The sequence below is a fragment of the Phocoena sinus genome, chromosome 14, assembly GCF_008692025.1.
Source record: "Phocoena sinus isolate mPhoSin1 chromosome 14, mPhoSin1.pri, whole genome shotgun sequence".
NCBI classification, from domain to species: Eukaryota; Metazoa; Chordata; class Mammalia; order Artiodactyla; family Phocoenidae; genus Phocoena; species Phocoena sinus.
In genome coordinates this window covers 28,112,616-28,128,705 of record NC_045776.1, presented here as the reverse complement: position 1 = coordinate 28,128,705, position 16,090 = coordinate 28,112,616, and the positions used below count along the sequence as shown (strand labels likewise).

Here is a 16,090-nt window from a genome sequence, read left to right as displayed (position 1 = left end):
TTCAGGGTTGGAATTAGGTCTCCAGCAATGTAAATGTTATCTTAAGGTCACTTACTGATGAAAACTACTGTTTTGCCAAACATAGATTTATTGGTTTCTTGACAAGCAGACCAGCTGCTCTACAACTATATAGAGCACAAAGAAAGCTGCTTAGGATGGGTGATGTGGTGTCCACAGGGAAGGAAGTCAATGGTTTCCAAGATGGCAGGGGACTGGGACCAGGTCTGAGGTACTGGTGGATCCCTTTTCACTGGAATCTATAGTACAATAGCTAGTATAATAGAAAACACTCAAATCTTGGTGCTTTAACAGAATAGATTCATTGTTCCCTAATATAAGACCCAAATGAGAGTTTGTCAAAGCAATGATTCAGAAACCGAGATGCCTCCTATCTTGTGGCTTCACCGTCTTCTAGGGTCTTTGAAGTTTATGCTGGATCTTCTGCATCTACCTGGTTGACAGGAAAGAAGAAAGTGAGAATGGCACACCCACTTCCTACCCACCTTGGCCTACAATTGACACATATCACATCCCATTGGTGAGAACTAGTCACATGGGCCTCACCTTGATGAAAGAGTCCTTGGGTTAATTCCTGGCTGGCAGCCACTTCCCCAAAACTCCACTTTGTGGTGGGAGAACACACAGCATGGGCTCTGTCAGGAAAAATCATAGTGCTAGAAAGTTCTTGCTGAAGATATTCTTAGTGGGCATTCATGCATCAATCATAGAGCAGGGATTAGTTGACATATCAATGACTCTTTGCATAGTGGATCATTCTGCCTTATATGAAGTAACTTCTAATGCGAACCATACTTCCTTCTCATGATTAAGACACACAACAAGCCACTGTAACAAGGCTCTAAAGGGTCAAGGTTGTCCTATACTGGAAGTGCTAGGTGTGCCTGCCAACACTAGAAGGCTGCAGAAGCCACTGAGGGCTCAAGATAACAGTTTTAAAACCACAGTTCTGTCCCTCTTAGTTTTTTGCCTTAGATTTTTGTTGTGTAATGTGAAAATAACATGGTCTAGCTCTTAGGATCTTTGTAAAGCCCCAATGAATTAATTCAAGAAAGGACACAGTACACATTTTCTCAACACCAGCAACTTCTCCAACAAGTATCCCTACATGATGAATAATCTCAGAAGTGCCTTCCCAGCACTACCACAATTGCTGATTCTTGTGATATCGTTGTTAGTACTAGGCTTCACTTACAATGATAGCACCATCAATAAAGTCATAACATTTCTCTCCCATGACAACCTTATAGAGTTATAGGAAAGGATACTTACTGTTACCACCCATTTCACTGGTGAGAGAACTGAGCCTCATGGAGCCTAAGTGATAATCACCAAGATCACATTATAGCCCAGTCAGAGACACCAGTTGGCTCTCAAACCCGGATTTTTTAGATCAAAATTATACTACTACACCAAATGTAACATGAGATCTTGTTGGAATGACTGGAATCATTGAGGAGACCTAGTCTCACCCTTCATTGTTCAGATGAGTTGGGGATGCCTTTGAGGGTTTTTCCTTTTTGTACCACTGGCCTCAGTTGTCTTGTCTCCTTCAAGGTTAGTCAATCTAATTGCACCTGGGTTGGGGGATGAGGGTAGGAACAAGTAGCAATGGTGTTGGTGATGTCGTTTTACAGAGGCCATGATGTGCAAGGCTCCTGGCAGTTGCTCCAAGCAACATGAGTGGGGCCAGGAATGAGGCAGAAGGTGTGCTTTTCCTCCACTCTGATAAAGGTGGACACATCATCGGCCAGCATCACCAACCCCAATGAGACGGGTAACAGCCTGGAATCCACTTCTAGGTTTCTTAGGATTTTCTTTCTCATCCATTCAACTCTTTGGCCTTTCCGCAGCTAACTTTAATGACTAATTTTTAGTGACTTTATTCTTTCTATTGAGAGCAAAGAAAGAACTGTTTCTGGTGGCCTTAGGTTTGCAGTATAAGGTCCTTGGAGACAGGGTTTGACCTTGCTTTGGGTGACCCAACTGCCAGGAAGAGTGAGCTATAGTAGACTTGGATCTTTGTGTAGAGAGCATCCCCAGGCCCAGGCCAGCTGTGACACTGACAACAGGAGGGTCATTTAGACTCTGTAAGACAGGGCTCCTTCATCTGTCCAATCAGGTGGATGATGCCTGCCCTCTCCACCTCCCCCACTTTCTTAGGGAAATACTGAGAACTTGGGGCTCAAACAACTAAATAGACAGAAAGTGCTTTGAAAAACAACATGCTAGATAAATGCGGCAAAGAGTCATCATTATCACCGTGCTATTACCATTATTATTTTGAGGTCAGCTCAGCTTTTCTTAACACAGAACACTTAATCAACTGGCAACTGTATTGGTTTCCCACAAGGAGGTTGAAGGGGCCAAGTGAGGTTTTATTTTTATCCCATTTTAGAGTCCAGTTTTTTTCCATCATAACAACTATGTCTAGTGGGTTTATAAGTATTTTAATTACAGACACATTTTATTATACTTACTCCTAACAAAAATCAGGCTAAGGACATTTTTTTAAATTCTAAAAATGGTGGATTTCCCTAAAGGCTGAGTTAACTTTTACCAACAGCTAGAACACAGCTACCTTAGATTGCACCTGTAAGCTTGGTACCTACTTTTAATGAACAATTTTCAGCATAAACAAAAAAATTTTAATTACACATGCAGGTTCACTAGTGAGAGAAAAATGACAAAATCCACTGGTCATCAAGGTTTGGTTCATAAATTGTTCACCAACTGAGATGCCTTTTTCGTATTGTTATGAAGAGTTATGGGAAGAAGAAATTTAGAAATCAGTGTGAAGACAGACTAGACCGGTCAGAATGGCCATCATCAAAAAATCTAGAAACAATAAATGCTGGAGAGGGCGTGGAGAAAAGGGAACACTCTTGCACTGTTGGTGGGAATGTAAATTGATACAGCCACTATGGAGAACAGTATGGAGGTTCTTTAAAAAACTAAAACTAGAACTACCATATGACCCAGCAATCCCACTACTGGGCATATACCCTGAGAAAACCATAATTCAAAAAGAGTCATGTACCAATATGTTCATTGCAGCTCTATTTACAACAACCAGGACATGGAAGCAACCTAAGCATCCATCAACAGAGGAATGGATAAAGAAGATGTGGCACATATATACAATGGAATATTATTCAGCCATAAAAAGCAGTGAAAGTGAGTTATTTGTAGTGAGGTGGATGGACCTAGAGTCTGTCATACAGAGTAAAGTAAGTCAGAAAGAGAAAAACAAATACCGTATGCTAACACATATATATAGAATCTAAGAAAAAAACAAAGTCATGAAGAACCTAGGGGTAAGACGGGAATAAAGACACAGACCTACTAGAGGCATGGACTTGAGGATATGGGGAGGGGGACGGGTAAGCTGTGACAAAGTGAGAGAGTGACATGGACATATATACACTACCAAACGTAAAATAGATAGCTGGTGGGAAGTAGCCGCATAGCACGGGGAGATCAGCTCGGTGTTTTGTGACCACCTAGAGGGGTGGGATAGGGAGGGTGGGAGGGAAGAGATATGGGAACATACGTATATGTATAACTGATTCACTTTGTTATAAAGCAGAAACTAACACACCATTGTAAAGCAATTATACTCCAATAAAGATGTTAAAAAAAATAGACAAGCAAACAATGTCTCATTAGAAGGAAAAGATAAATTTTGCAAAGTAGGGAATCTAGGCTTAAGGGCCATAAAATGTCAAGTTAGAAGGGGTTTTGCAAGCATATGGCCCAAATTAAGCATTTTACAGAGAGAACTAAGGCTCACACAGGTGAAGTACACAACAAGGCCACACAAGTGAGCAAGTATTTATTAACATGACCCCTAAGGTTATAATAGTTTCCTGTTGTAACACATTTCACAAATTTAGTGGCTTAAAGCAACACAAATTTATTATCTTACAGTTTTGTAGGTCAGAGGTCTTACACGGGTCTCACTGGGTTAAAACAAAGTGTCAGTGGTGCGTGCTGTGCTCTTTTCTGGAGACTCTTGGGAGGATCCATTTCCTTGCCCTTTCCAGCTTCTAGAAGCTGCCTGCTTTCCTTAGCTTGTAGCCTCATCCTCCACCTTCAAAGCCAACAATGTTCCATCTCCCTGATTTTTTTCTGTCGTCACATCTTGACCACAGTAAGGAAAGGTTCTCTGCTTTTAAGGTGATAAAACTGGGTCCAGTTGAATAATCCAGGATAATCTCCCTATCTCAAGGTCAGTAACCTTACTCGCACCTGCAAAGTCTCTCTTACCATAGAAGGTAACACATTCACAGGTTCTTGGAGATTAGGGTGGACATCTTTGTGTGGGGATGGGCATTATGTTTCCTACCATAGGGAGGATGAATTTACAGAGAAAGGAGGTGGTGAGTCAATGGAGAGTTTGGCTTGTTGAGCAAGAAAATAACTGTGGGCACATACTGCAGTGTCTCCAGAGAATTTGACTTGAGATGGAGACTTGTGCATAAGAAGTAAGAGAGTTCAAAGAGTCAGCTCCTGCAGGGGAAGGGAAGGAGGCAGAAATGAGCAGAGGGAGGGGCTGTAGGCTTGTCACAAAGCCTCAGCTGACCTCATGGGGATCCCTAAAATGAAATGGTCTTTCAGAGTTGTCATAAGGGGCTGTACCTTTAAACTCTTTTCCCTCTGATTGCTGTGACTACATCAAGCAGTCATGGGATGTAAGCTGCCCCAAGGAGGGGTTGTGACCTTGGGCAGGTCAGCTCTTTTCTGATGGGGAAACTCCCAGTAGCTGGCAGAATTTGTCCTTTATTCATGAAGGAGAGTCTAAATATACAATCACAGCTTCTACTAGAACACCTATTCCTAAGTTTTACGTCCACATTTGAAACAAAATAATAAAGTCAGCTGTGGTCTGTTTGAGAGATTCCACAAAGTGGTCCTAGACTCAGAACTTACAAATCAAAAAGAAAAGAGTCACATGCTTCATCTACAGTTTAAAGCTAAACAAGACGATGTATGCAAGGAGAGCCTAAATCTTGACTTTGCATCAACATGGGAGCCAGAGCAGGCAGGTGTCTCATGCGGATAGAAGAATGAGATTCAGTCACGAATGGTATGGACCCCAGAGGAAAGGCAGACAGATCATGAGTTCTGGAGACTAGGATCCAAACCCAGGTAAAAAATCCAGGATGCTGCCCAAACCACAGCAGAAAGGTGGACACTGTCAGATGCTAAGGCAAGTGTAGTAAAACTGACATAGACTTAGAAGGATTCCAGCAACGTCTGGCAGAGACTGTTGGTGAAAACAGTAGAGTCCAGCATTAGCCATGAAAGTGGCTAGAGAATGGGTAAGAAATTCTGTTTCACAAGACCTGAGGAAAAGGCAAGAACCCAATTACCAAGGAAAAGGGCGTGCTGTATCTAGATTAAGCAGGCGGGTTACAGTTTCATGTCATCTAGCCCATGAATGTCATTTGGCCCAAACTCAAGTCTGATTTTGGCACAGGAGCAAAAGATGTTCCAGTTGTCTGAGTAGCAAGGGTTAGAGAGATGCTGGGGCACTACCATATGCTCACTCCAAGGGAAATCCTTTCACAGAATATCGGGGCTGAGCTTTATGTTCATTTTACCAAATGGTATCTGTGAGAAGGGTACGAAGACTAGTGTGTTCCTACCCTTGAACCCTGGAGGCTCTTACTTTCTCAAGTCAGTACTGAGCCCAGCACATGCCTCAGAGCAGCTCTGCCTTGTTGTGCAGACGGACATCTTGCACTCCCAACCACCTCCACTTCTTCACACATTCAAGCTGCAAAGTCTAAAGGGAGTGGTATTTAAGAAAGAGACGTCCTGCATCTTCTAGAAGACTGTGTAGGTACTGTATTGGGTCGACCATACTTACAGAAAAAATGGGTTTGAATCTCCTACATGCCTTGATCCAAGTGGTGGGAGCAAAGTACTTCAACACTTTAAACATCACTGCCTTCCTGTAAGTCCTCTTTCACATGTAAACATCAGCAACAACACTAATAATAACTCCTTCTGATTATTATAAGGCTTCATATTTTACCAAGTACTTTCATCTGCGTTATTTCTTTCGAATTTCACAAAACTAGCTCAGGGAGGGAATTATTATGCCTTTTGTAGAGATGAATAAATTGAGATCAAAGAGTTTGAGTGTCTTATCTTAAGTCACAAAGTTAGAGTCTAAAATTGGACCCAGGCTTTATGAATCCAAGTTGCTTCTGATCCATTATCATAATAAGTCTACCCCAATAGAAGACCTCTGTGTTTCACGACCATGGAAGTTTGCAAGAAAGAAGAGTCAGGAAGGGTAGAGAAAGCAGAAAGCTGATGGCAAAACAGTCTGACTTTTGTTTCAAGTCAATCCTGAGATTATTGTTTTTAACTCTTTTTTACTTTACCTCAGTGTTTTATCTGTTCAAAGCATTCTCACACCCTTATCTCATTTGATCAGCTTAGGACTTCAGTGAGGTAGGCAGAACAGATCTGACAGATGAGAAACTAAAACCCAGAGAGGTTAGATGACTCACCCAAGAACAGATGGCTATCTGGTGACAGGATTGGAGCTGGCATCCAGATCTTTGGAATGGAGATGAGTGGAAGAAACAAACATACCTGCTGAAAGAGGTGGGAAGGAAGCATTCCATTAAAAGGTCAATCAAAATCATATGCATCTCACAATGTATTAAGCCAAACCATCATGCTGTACACCTTAAACTTATAGTGATGTATGACAGTTATATCTCAATAAAACTAGAGAAAAAATTTAAATCATATGAAAGTAAAAAAGGCCAAGAATAGCCAAAAGAATTTTGAGAAAGAATACAAAGAAAAGGGACTTATGTTGCAGACATCAAAACACACAATACAACAGTGATGGAAATGTAGAGATACAGAGACTAATGGAATAAACTAGAAAGTCCAGAAAGAGACCCATGCATTTTTGGAGACAGGGGTGATTACAAATGAGTAGGCAAAGAATGGACTGTTTGATATACAGTGTCACAACAAATGGCTCACCATGTTGGAAAATTAACATTGGAGCTCTATCACATATGCAAAATAACACAAAATATTGCAAGTAAACTCCAGATGGATTTAAATCTAAAAGTTAAAAAAAAATTTAATTATTAGAAGAAAATTCAGGAAGATATTTTTATATCAAATCAGAAAAGGATTTCTTAATATTCAAATAAAGCACAAAAGAGAAAGGTAAATAAATTGGATTACATTAAAATTTAAGAATTCTATATGATCAAAGACTCCGTGAACAAAGCCTAAAGACAAGTGAGAGTCTTGGAGGAGGAATTTGCAATGCATTTGACCAACAAAGGATTAATATTTAAAATATGTAAGGAAAACATTACAATAAGTAAAAGACAAACAGCCCAATAGACAGAAAAAATATAAAAATTGTTCACAGAAATGTAAATCAAAATGGCCTAAAAATATATTAAAACATGCTTTGCCTAATTAATAATCAGGGAAATGCCAATTAAAGCAGAGAAATACCATTTCACACTTATCCAATTGTCCAAAATTAAACAGTTCAACAGTGCCAAGTTTTCACAAGAAATGAGCACAGTCATTTTGGAGGGAGTGCAAATTGTTTAAACTCCTTTAGAGAGAGATTTGGAAATACCTTGCTAAAATGAAGATATGTGTCTCTATAACAGCTAGTTTTACATCTAATGTATGTATCCTAGAAAAACTCTCTCCTATGTGTAATGACATGTAAAAGAATGTTTATTATTGCATTGTTGCAATATTGAAAATTTTAAAACAATCTAAATGCTCATCAATAGGGCAATGGAAAATCAGCGGACATTTCATAGCTGTGAGCCTTCCAAATTGAGTGAAAAGAATCAACTCTTATTACTATATCATTTATATACAGGTTTAAAACATACAAAGCAATGTTGTCTGTTACTTACGGATTTAAACATACGTGGGGTAAAAGCATAAAAACAGAAAGAACCATACAAGTTCAGGAGGCTGGTTTCCTGGAAGAAGGGGGAAGAAAATAGGCTCAAGGACAGTACAAAGAGGGTTCAACTCAACCTATAATGTTTTATTTCTTTAATAAAAAAAATAACTAAACCTAATTCCACCAAGATGTGAACATTATAACATTCTGTGCTGTGGGTATTGAGTGTTTGATGTAGTAAACAATTCAAGAAAGACAAAGTTATTCAGCAGCAGCCTCTCTTTCCTCCAGTGGAAATGAAAAGGCAGTGGGGAGCATGAGTCTGCAGGAAACAGAGCTGACAGCTTTGAAAATTATTTTGGCTTTGGGTTTCTGCTCATGCACACACACCAAGACAGTTCCACACACAACAGCAGTAGGGTCATACAGGAAGCACTGCCAAGCAAGATAGTCAAGACACACAGGGGCCCCCACCAGCCCAGCTCTGCCAGGACATCAAGAACAGCATTCTGTGGCTAGGAATCGGGCCCAGGAATGATAATGGCTTAATTACAATAGGAGAGTATTTCTCCCAACTTTAAAGAATTCAGAGGTAGGCAGTCCGGAGCTAATATGATGGCTGCACAATATCTCCAGGACGCAGGTTCTTTCAGTCTTTCTGCCTTGCTACCCCTAGTTACATGAGTTCCAACTCCAAGGCCACTTTATGATCTGAGACGAACCTGCAGCTAAAAGCCATGCAGATGGGAAGCAGGAAGAAGTGGGGGGTGGGAAGGTCAAAATGGTTCCTACCGGCTTTCTGTATGCCTCTAAAAATTCTTTCTTAAAAATCCTTAACTTTCATGGACATTGTATTGGCCATCCCTAACCCCAAGGGAGGCTAGGAAATGTTTCCTTTAATCTGATCAGCAATGTGCCCAGCTAAAAAGTTTGCTAAGGGAGTATTGCTAAGGAAGAAAGGGGGATGACTACTTAGCAGCTAGCAGCGGCTGCCACAGCCAGTAGTGACTCATTGCATGCCCATGGACAAGAGCTTGCCTACTCTGGACATTGCTTTCCTGTCCATGCAAGAAAGACTAAATGATGGTTTCCTTAGTGGAGCCAATCACCTTTGCCATTCATCACTTCACACTTTAGCCAAACTTCTACTTGGGTCAATTATACTTGAAGCCCTTGTCTCCCATTTACTCATTTACCTTTCACCCCACCCCCCACCCCGGAATAGATTTGAATTGAGCTGTTAACCTTTTTCTCCCCCCCTAGTTTTGGTTCTGCATTTATTCTTCACACTTCCCACTCTTTAGGAATTGCAACTTCTCTTCCATGTCCATCAACTGCTAGAAATACCCATATTCTAACTTTCTAACTCACTTCTTCCAAGGAGCCCTCCCTGGCTTAGTTAGGCATCCTCCCTGAGACCACTTTATCCCACTGTCCATTGTCCATAGCATATCTTTCACTCAGAGAATCAAATACTTTTATTAAGGATGAACCTTAGACCATCTGGCCCAGTGACACACAACTTTTTTCTTCAGAGCCCTTCAAGTGAAAACTTATGTGATAAGTTTATTATCCAAGATAATGGATAAAATGAATAAAATGATAGGGTAAGGTGGAGGAGCCCCAAGTCTTTTCAGAACACACTCTGAAAAGAAAATATCTTGCCCTCTTTTTATGAATGAAGATATTGTTGCTATAGACAGAATTGAATTGTCCCTGGTCATGCAGCTCTTAACAAGAACAGTAATAACAACAGCATTAGCTAACATTCACCCTCTGTGTCAGGCACTTTTCTGAGTACTTAAGTAGATTAATTAAACTTTGTGATAAACGAAAGTTACTCAGCTAGTCAAGGACAGAGCCAAGATTTGAACCAGGCATTCTGACTCCAGAGACTGTGCTCGGAACCACTATTCTATAGGCACCAGAGAGCTCAAATAAGAATTCTAGTCTTCTGACTCCTAGGCCAAAATTCTCTTACTTGAGTTGCTTTCTACTAATTTCTTAGTTATAGATTCTCCTTAACCTCACTTTCCTCTGTGCCTCATTTCTATTTTTTTCCTACACATACGAGGCATTTAATGAAGGTTGTTTTTCTGTTTTGTTTTTTGTTTTCTGTTGTTTGTGGTACGCGGGCCTCTCACTGTTGTGGCCTCTCCCGTTGCAGAGCACAGGCTCTGGATGCTCAGGCTCAGCGTCCATGTCTCACGGGCCCAGCCGCTCCGCGGCATGTGGGATCTTTCCGGACCGGGGCACAAACCTGTGTCCCCTGCATCGGCAGGCGGACTCTCAACCACTGCGCCACCAGGGAAGCCCTGATGAAGGTTTTTGATAAACTAACTGAGCTCAGTGAACAGAACCCAGCTACCCCTTCCTTGCATGATGCTTTGATGTTGACTTGGCCAATAAGGCCACTGGATAAGAACTAATGGAAACATCATGCCACGTCCTTGGTCATCTGAACAGAAAGCCATGCTCCCACCAAATTATGTCTGCAGAGAGGAAAGGCGAGGAACTCAGATGAATGTTCTGTTCACTCTCATCTTTTAAGTCAAGTCCTAACAGGGCAGAAAGTGGCGTACCTTGTCGGTGTCCTACACTTCTTTCCCTAGACTGGTGCTATCAGAAAGGCCATCCAGGGACCAGACAGAAGAGAGCTGGGTGACTACTTGTAAAGTCAAAGTCCACTCTTCTATTGGGCAATTGAACTCTCCAGGAGAAATCACACACTCCCAAGTTGTACAGGTGCCACTGTACATTCATGCTCCCACCCTCAGCTCTGTTTGATGTCCTTCCTCACGTCCACAGTCCCCATCATTAACCCTGCCAAAACCACACACACTGCTCCTTGTTCCTCCCTCAGTTACCAGCATCATCTACCCACTTGATCAGACCAAAACCCGGGGTCATCTCAGACTCCTCTCTCTCCCCGCCCACCATCACTGACACAGTCACTAAGCCTTATTGTTCCTATTCCCTTCACATCTCTCCCATCTGTCCATTGCCCTCCTGTAGTCTTGGCTTTAATTTCTTTCCAAGCTAATGCTCTCCCATCCATTCTTGGCATAACAGAGCCAAAGCTTTCTAAAACAGAATCGGATCATGTCACACACACACACACACACACACACACACACACACACCCTTTCTTAATGCTTCTCTATAGACTTTGGGATAAAGTCAAAACTTCTAAAACAGAAAGTCAGGTCCTTCAATATCTGGCCACCACTTTCCTCCCAACTTCATCTTTTATCCCTTGGATCCCCTTGAGGTATCATGCTCAAATCATGGTTTTTCCAAAATGCATTGTGAGCTCCCTGAGTTGTGGACATTTGCATGGGCTGCTTCCTCTGTCTGATACCCTCTTTGTCCCCACTGATTGATCAATATTTGTCAAATGCATGAATGACTTTGGGGATAGGGGAACAGGAAGAAATGAAGGATGGACAGAGGAGGGATAAAAGTGGCAAAAAGAGAACCCAGGCATGTGGAAGGAGGAAGAAATTTTGGTCAAAGTAAGAAATTTTTTTTTTTAATTTCAAAGGCAGAGGTCTAAGAGCATTATTTCTAAGATCCTGGTAGCATATTTCTATTTTCAACCAACTGGAGGGAACAAATTTCATTTGACTGATCCCCAGTAACCACTATAGAACTCAAAAAGCCACCCAGCCATCTGGTGACCTACAGAAACAGGTGAGGAGTTGAAGACTTGAAGACAGGTCAGAGGAACAGTGACTAAAGCCAACGCCCAGTCTCAGCCCCAACCCTGGGATTCTGTCAATGTGCATTTCTGCTGGGACAGAGATCACCTTGCCATCTTACTGAAGTGAGTCATTTCTACTTCTTCTCTTGTCCTCTCCATGACACACTAGGAAAGGCACACTCATTAATAACTTGGCTCCAGCTCTTGAGGGATTCCGATCATTTAGGTATGATGATTCATAAGAGAGGTCAACCAAATTGAGGACTAAACTTGTAGAATAATTAGTATCTGCCATATGGCAGCCCAGAGCCCAGAGAGGAGCATGGAAGGGACATGCAATGCCTGACTTGAGACCAAGTGCCAGTCTCCCAGGATCTGGGGAAGATTCAGATCACAAGTCTGACCAGCTTGCTGACATCTTGAAGGCCACCCAAAGGCACTTTATTAACTGATATGAGCAAAGACCAGCTGAGGCTCCGTGTGGCAACACTAGTTTCCTGAGGAACAGTGTTTCATGCATTACATGGTGATCTATCTCCAAACCAGACAGTCAAAGCAGGAAGATGAATGAGCGAGACCGTTCCCATCCCCAAGGACAACCTGATCCCTGATAGTATCAGCAGATGTGAGCAAACCTAGTTCTTCATATGTATCATTTATTCCATGCACACGACACTCATGAGAGGAGAAGTATTAACCCTTTTTATACAAAAAGGTTGGAAATTCAGAAAAGTTAAACATTCTGAAGGTCACCAAGTTAGTGGCAGAGCCAGACGTAAACCACTCTGAATATCAGCACAGTTCACATCCTCTTCCACACTTCCCTTCCCTTCAAACATCTAAAGCATGTCAGCATTGTAAGGGGCTTCAGGGGCTGGAGGTAGGAGGAAGGAGCACAGTGGTTGGTGACAGAGGCGGAATGTGAGCCTGGATTTCTTGGCTCACAGTTCAGCTCTTCTCTCACATATATTCAACAATTAATTTAACAAATGTGTATTGAGCCCTTACCACAGGGCAGGCACAGTATGAGGCCACTGAGGATACAACAGGTTGAAAACAGAAAGCGTCTCATTTCCCACGGAGCCCACATTCCACTGAAAAGACAAACATACATAAATTATCCATCAGATGAGGGCAATTATGTCCTATGAAGAATGATAATGCAGGGAAGAGAGCAATGGGTGAGAGAAAGGGACATTATCTTTTTTTTTAACATCTTTATTGGAGTATGATTGCTTTACAATGTTATGTTAGTTTCTGCTGTATAACAAAGTGAATCAGCTATATGTATACATATATGTCCATAACCCCTCCCTCTCATGTTTCCCTTACACCCTCCCTATCCCTCCCCTCGAGGTGGTCACAAAGCATGGAGCTGCCCTCCCTGTGTTATATGGCTGCTACCCACTAGCTATCTTTTTTTTTTTTTAGCTATCTATTTTACATCTGGTAGTTTACATATGTCCATGTCACTCTCTCACTTCGACCCAGCTTACCCTTCCCCCTCCCAATGTCCTCAATTCGATTCTCTACTTCTGAGTCTTTATTCCTGTCCTGTCCCTTGTTTTTTAGATTCCATATATATGTGTCAGCATACAGTATTTGTTTTTCTCTTTCTGACTTACTTCACTCTGTATGACAGACTCTAGGTCCATCCACCTCACTACTAATAACTCAATTTCGTTTCCCTTTATGGCTGAGTAATATTCCATTATATACATGTGCCATATCTTCTTTATCCGTTCATCTGTTGATGGACACTTAGGTTGATTCCATGTACTGGCTATTGTAAATAGTGCTGCAATGAACATTGTGGTATATGACTCTTTGAATTATAATATCTCAGGGTATATGCCCAGTAGTGGGATTGTTGGGTTGTGTGGTAGTTCTATTTTTAGTTTTTTAAGGAACCTCCGTACTGTTCTCCATAGTGGCTATATCAGTTTTCATTCCCACCAACAGTGCAAGAGTGTTCCCTTTTCTCCACACCTTCTCCAGCATTGGTCGTTTGTAGATTTTCTGATGATGCCCATTCTAACTGATGTGGGGTGATAGCTCATTGTAGTTTTGATTTCTATTTCTCTAATGATTAGTGATGTTGAGCATCCATTCATGTGTTTGTTGGCAATTTGTATATCTTTTTTAGATAAATGTCTATTTAGGTCTTCTGCCCATTCTTGGAATGGGTTGTTTGTTTTTTTGATATTGAGCTGCTTGTATATTTCAGAGATTAATCCTTTGTCAATTGCTTCATTTGCAAATATTTTCTCCCATTTTGAGGGTTGTCTTTTCATCTTGTTTATGGTTTCCTTTGCTATGAAAAAGCTTTTAAGTTTCATTAGGTTCAATTTGTTTATTTTTGTTTTTATTTCCATTTCGCAAGGAGGTGGGTCAAAAAGGATCTTGCTGTGATTTATGTCATACAGTGTTCTAAGTTTTCCTCTTAGAGTTTTACAGTGTCTGGCCTTACTTTAAGGTCTTTCAACCATTTTGAGTTTATTTTTGTGTATGGTGTTAGGGAGTGTTTTAATTTCATTCTTTTACATGTAGCTCATGTAGTCCAGTTTTCCCAGCACCATTTATTGAAGAGGTTGTCTTTTCTCCATTGTGTATTCTTGCCCTCTTTATCATATGTGCGTGGGTTCATCTCTGGGATTTCTATCCTGTTCCATTGATCTATATTTTTGTTTTTGTGCCAGTACCACACCATCTTGATTACTGTAGCTTTGTAGTAGAGTTTGAAGTCCGGGAACCTGATTCCTCCAGTTCCGTTTTTCTTTCTCAAGATTGCTTTGACTATTTGGGGTCTTTTGTGTGTCCATAAAAATTATGAAATTTTTTGTTCTACTACTGTGAAAAATGCCATTTGTAGTTTAATAGGGATTGCATTGAATCTGTAGATTGCTTTGGGTAGTAGAGTCATTTTCATAATATTGACTCTTCTAATCCAAGAACATGGTATATCTCTCCATCTGTTTGTATCATCTTTAATATCTTTCATCAGTGTCTTATAGTTTTCTGCATATAGGTCTTTTGTCTCCTTAGGTAGGTTTATTCCTAGGTATTATATTCTTTTTGTTGCAATGGTAAATGGGAGTGTTTCCTTAATTTCTCTTTCAGATTTTTCATCATTAGTGTATAGGAATGCAAGAGATTTCTGTGCATTAATTTTGTACCCTGCTACTTTACCAAATTCATTGATTAGCTCTAGGAGTTTTCTGGTAGCATCTTTAGGATTCTCTATGTATAGTATCATGTCATCTGCAAACAGTGACTGTTTTATTTCCTCTTTTCCGATTTGGATTCCTTTTATTTCTTTTCCTTCTCCGATTGCTGTGGCTAAAACTGTCAAAACTATGCTGAATAAGCGTGGTGAGAGTAGGCAACCTTGTCTTGTTCCTGATCTTAGTGGAAATGATTTCAGTCTTTCACCATTGAGAACAATGTTGGCTGTGGGTTTGTCATATATGGCCTTTATTAGGTTGAGGTAATTTCCCCCTATGCCTACTTTCTGGGGGGTTTTTATCATAAATGGGTGTTGAATTTTGTAAAAAGCTTTTTCTGCATCTGTTGAGATTATCATATGGTTTTTCTCCTTCAACTTGTTAATATGGTGTATCACATTGATTAATTTGCATATGTTGAAGAATCCTTGCATTCCTGGGATAAACCCTACTTGATCATGGTGTATGATCCTTTTAATATGCTGTTGGATTCTGTTTGCCAGTATTTTGTTGAGGAGTTTTGCATGTGTGTTCATCAGTGGTACTGATCTGTAGTTTTCTTTTGTTGTGACATCTTTGTCTGGTTTTGGTATCAGGGTGATGGTGGCCTCATAGAATGCGTTTGGGAGTGTTCCTTCCTCCCTCTGCTATATTTTGGAAGAGTTTGAGAAGGATAGGTATTAGCTCTTCTCTAAATGTTTGATAGAATTTGCCTGTAAAGTCACCTGGTCTTGGGCTTTTGTTTTTCAGAAGATTTTTAATCACAGTTTCATTTCAGTGCTTGTGATTGGTCTGTTTATATTTTCTATTTCTTCCTGGTTCAGTCTCAGAAGCTTGTGCTTTTCTAAGAATTTTTCCATTTCTTCCAGGTTGTCAATTTTATTGGCATATAGTTGCTTGTAGTAATCTCTCATGATCCTTTGTATTTCTGCAGTGTCAGTTGTTACTTCTCCTTTTTCATTTCTAATTCTGGTGATTTGAGTCTTTTCCCCTTTTTTCTTGATGAGTCTGGCTAATGGTTTATCAATTTTGTTTAGCTTCTCAAAGAACCAGCTTTTAGTTTTATTGCTCTTTGCTATTGTTTCCTTCATTTCTTTTTCATTTATTTCTGATCTGATTTTTATGATTTCTTTCCTTCTGCTAACTTTGGCTTTTTTGTTTTCTTCTTTCTCTAGTTGCTTTAGGTTTAAGGTTAGGTTGTTTATTTGAGATTATTCTTGT

At 40.6% G+C, this 16,090-nt stretch overlaps 1 protein-coding gene across 7 annotated transcripts in view; it reads left to right on the top strand.

Moving 5' to 3' along the window:
* Positions 1–16,090, top strand: part of SLC14A2 (solute carrier family 14 member 2) — a 459,857-nt gene that overhangs the window by 263,475 nt on the left and 180,292 nt on the right. The window lies entirely within an intron of this gene.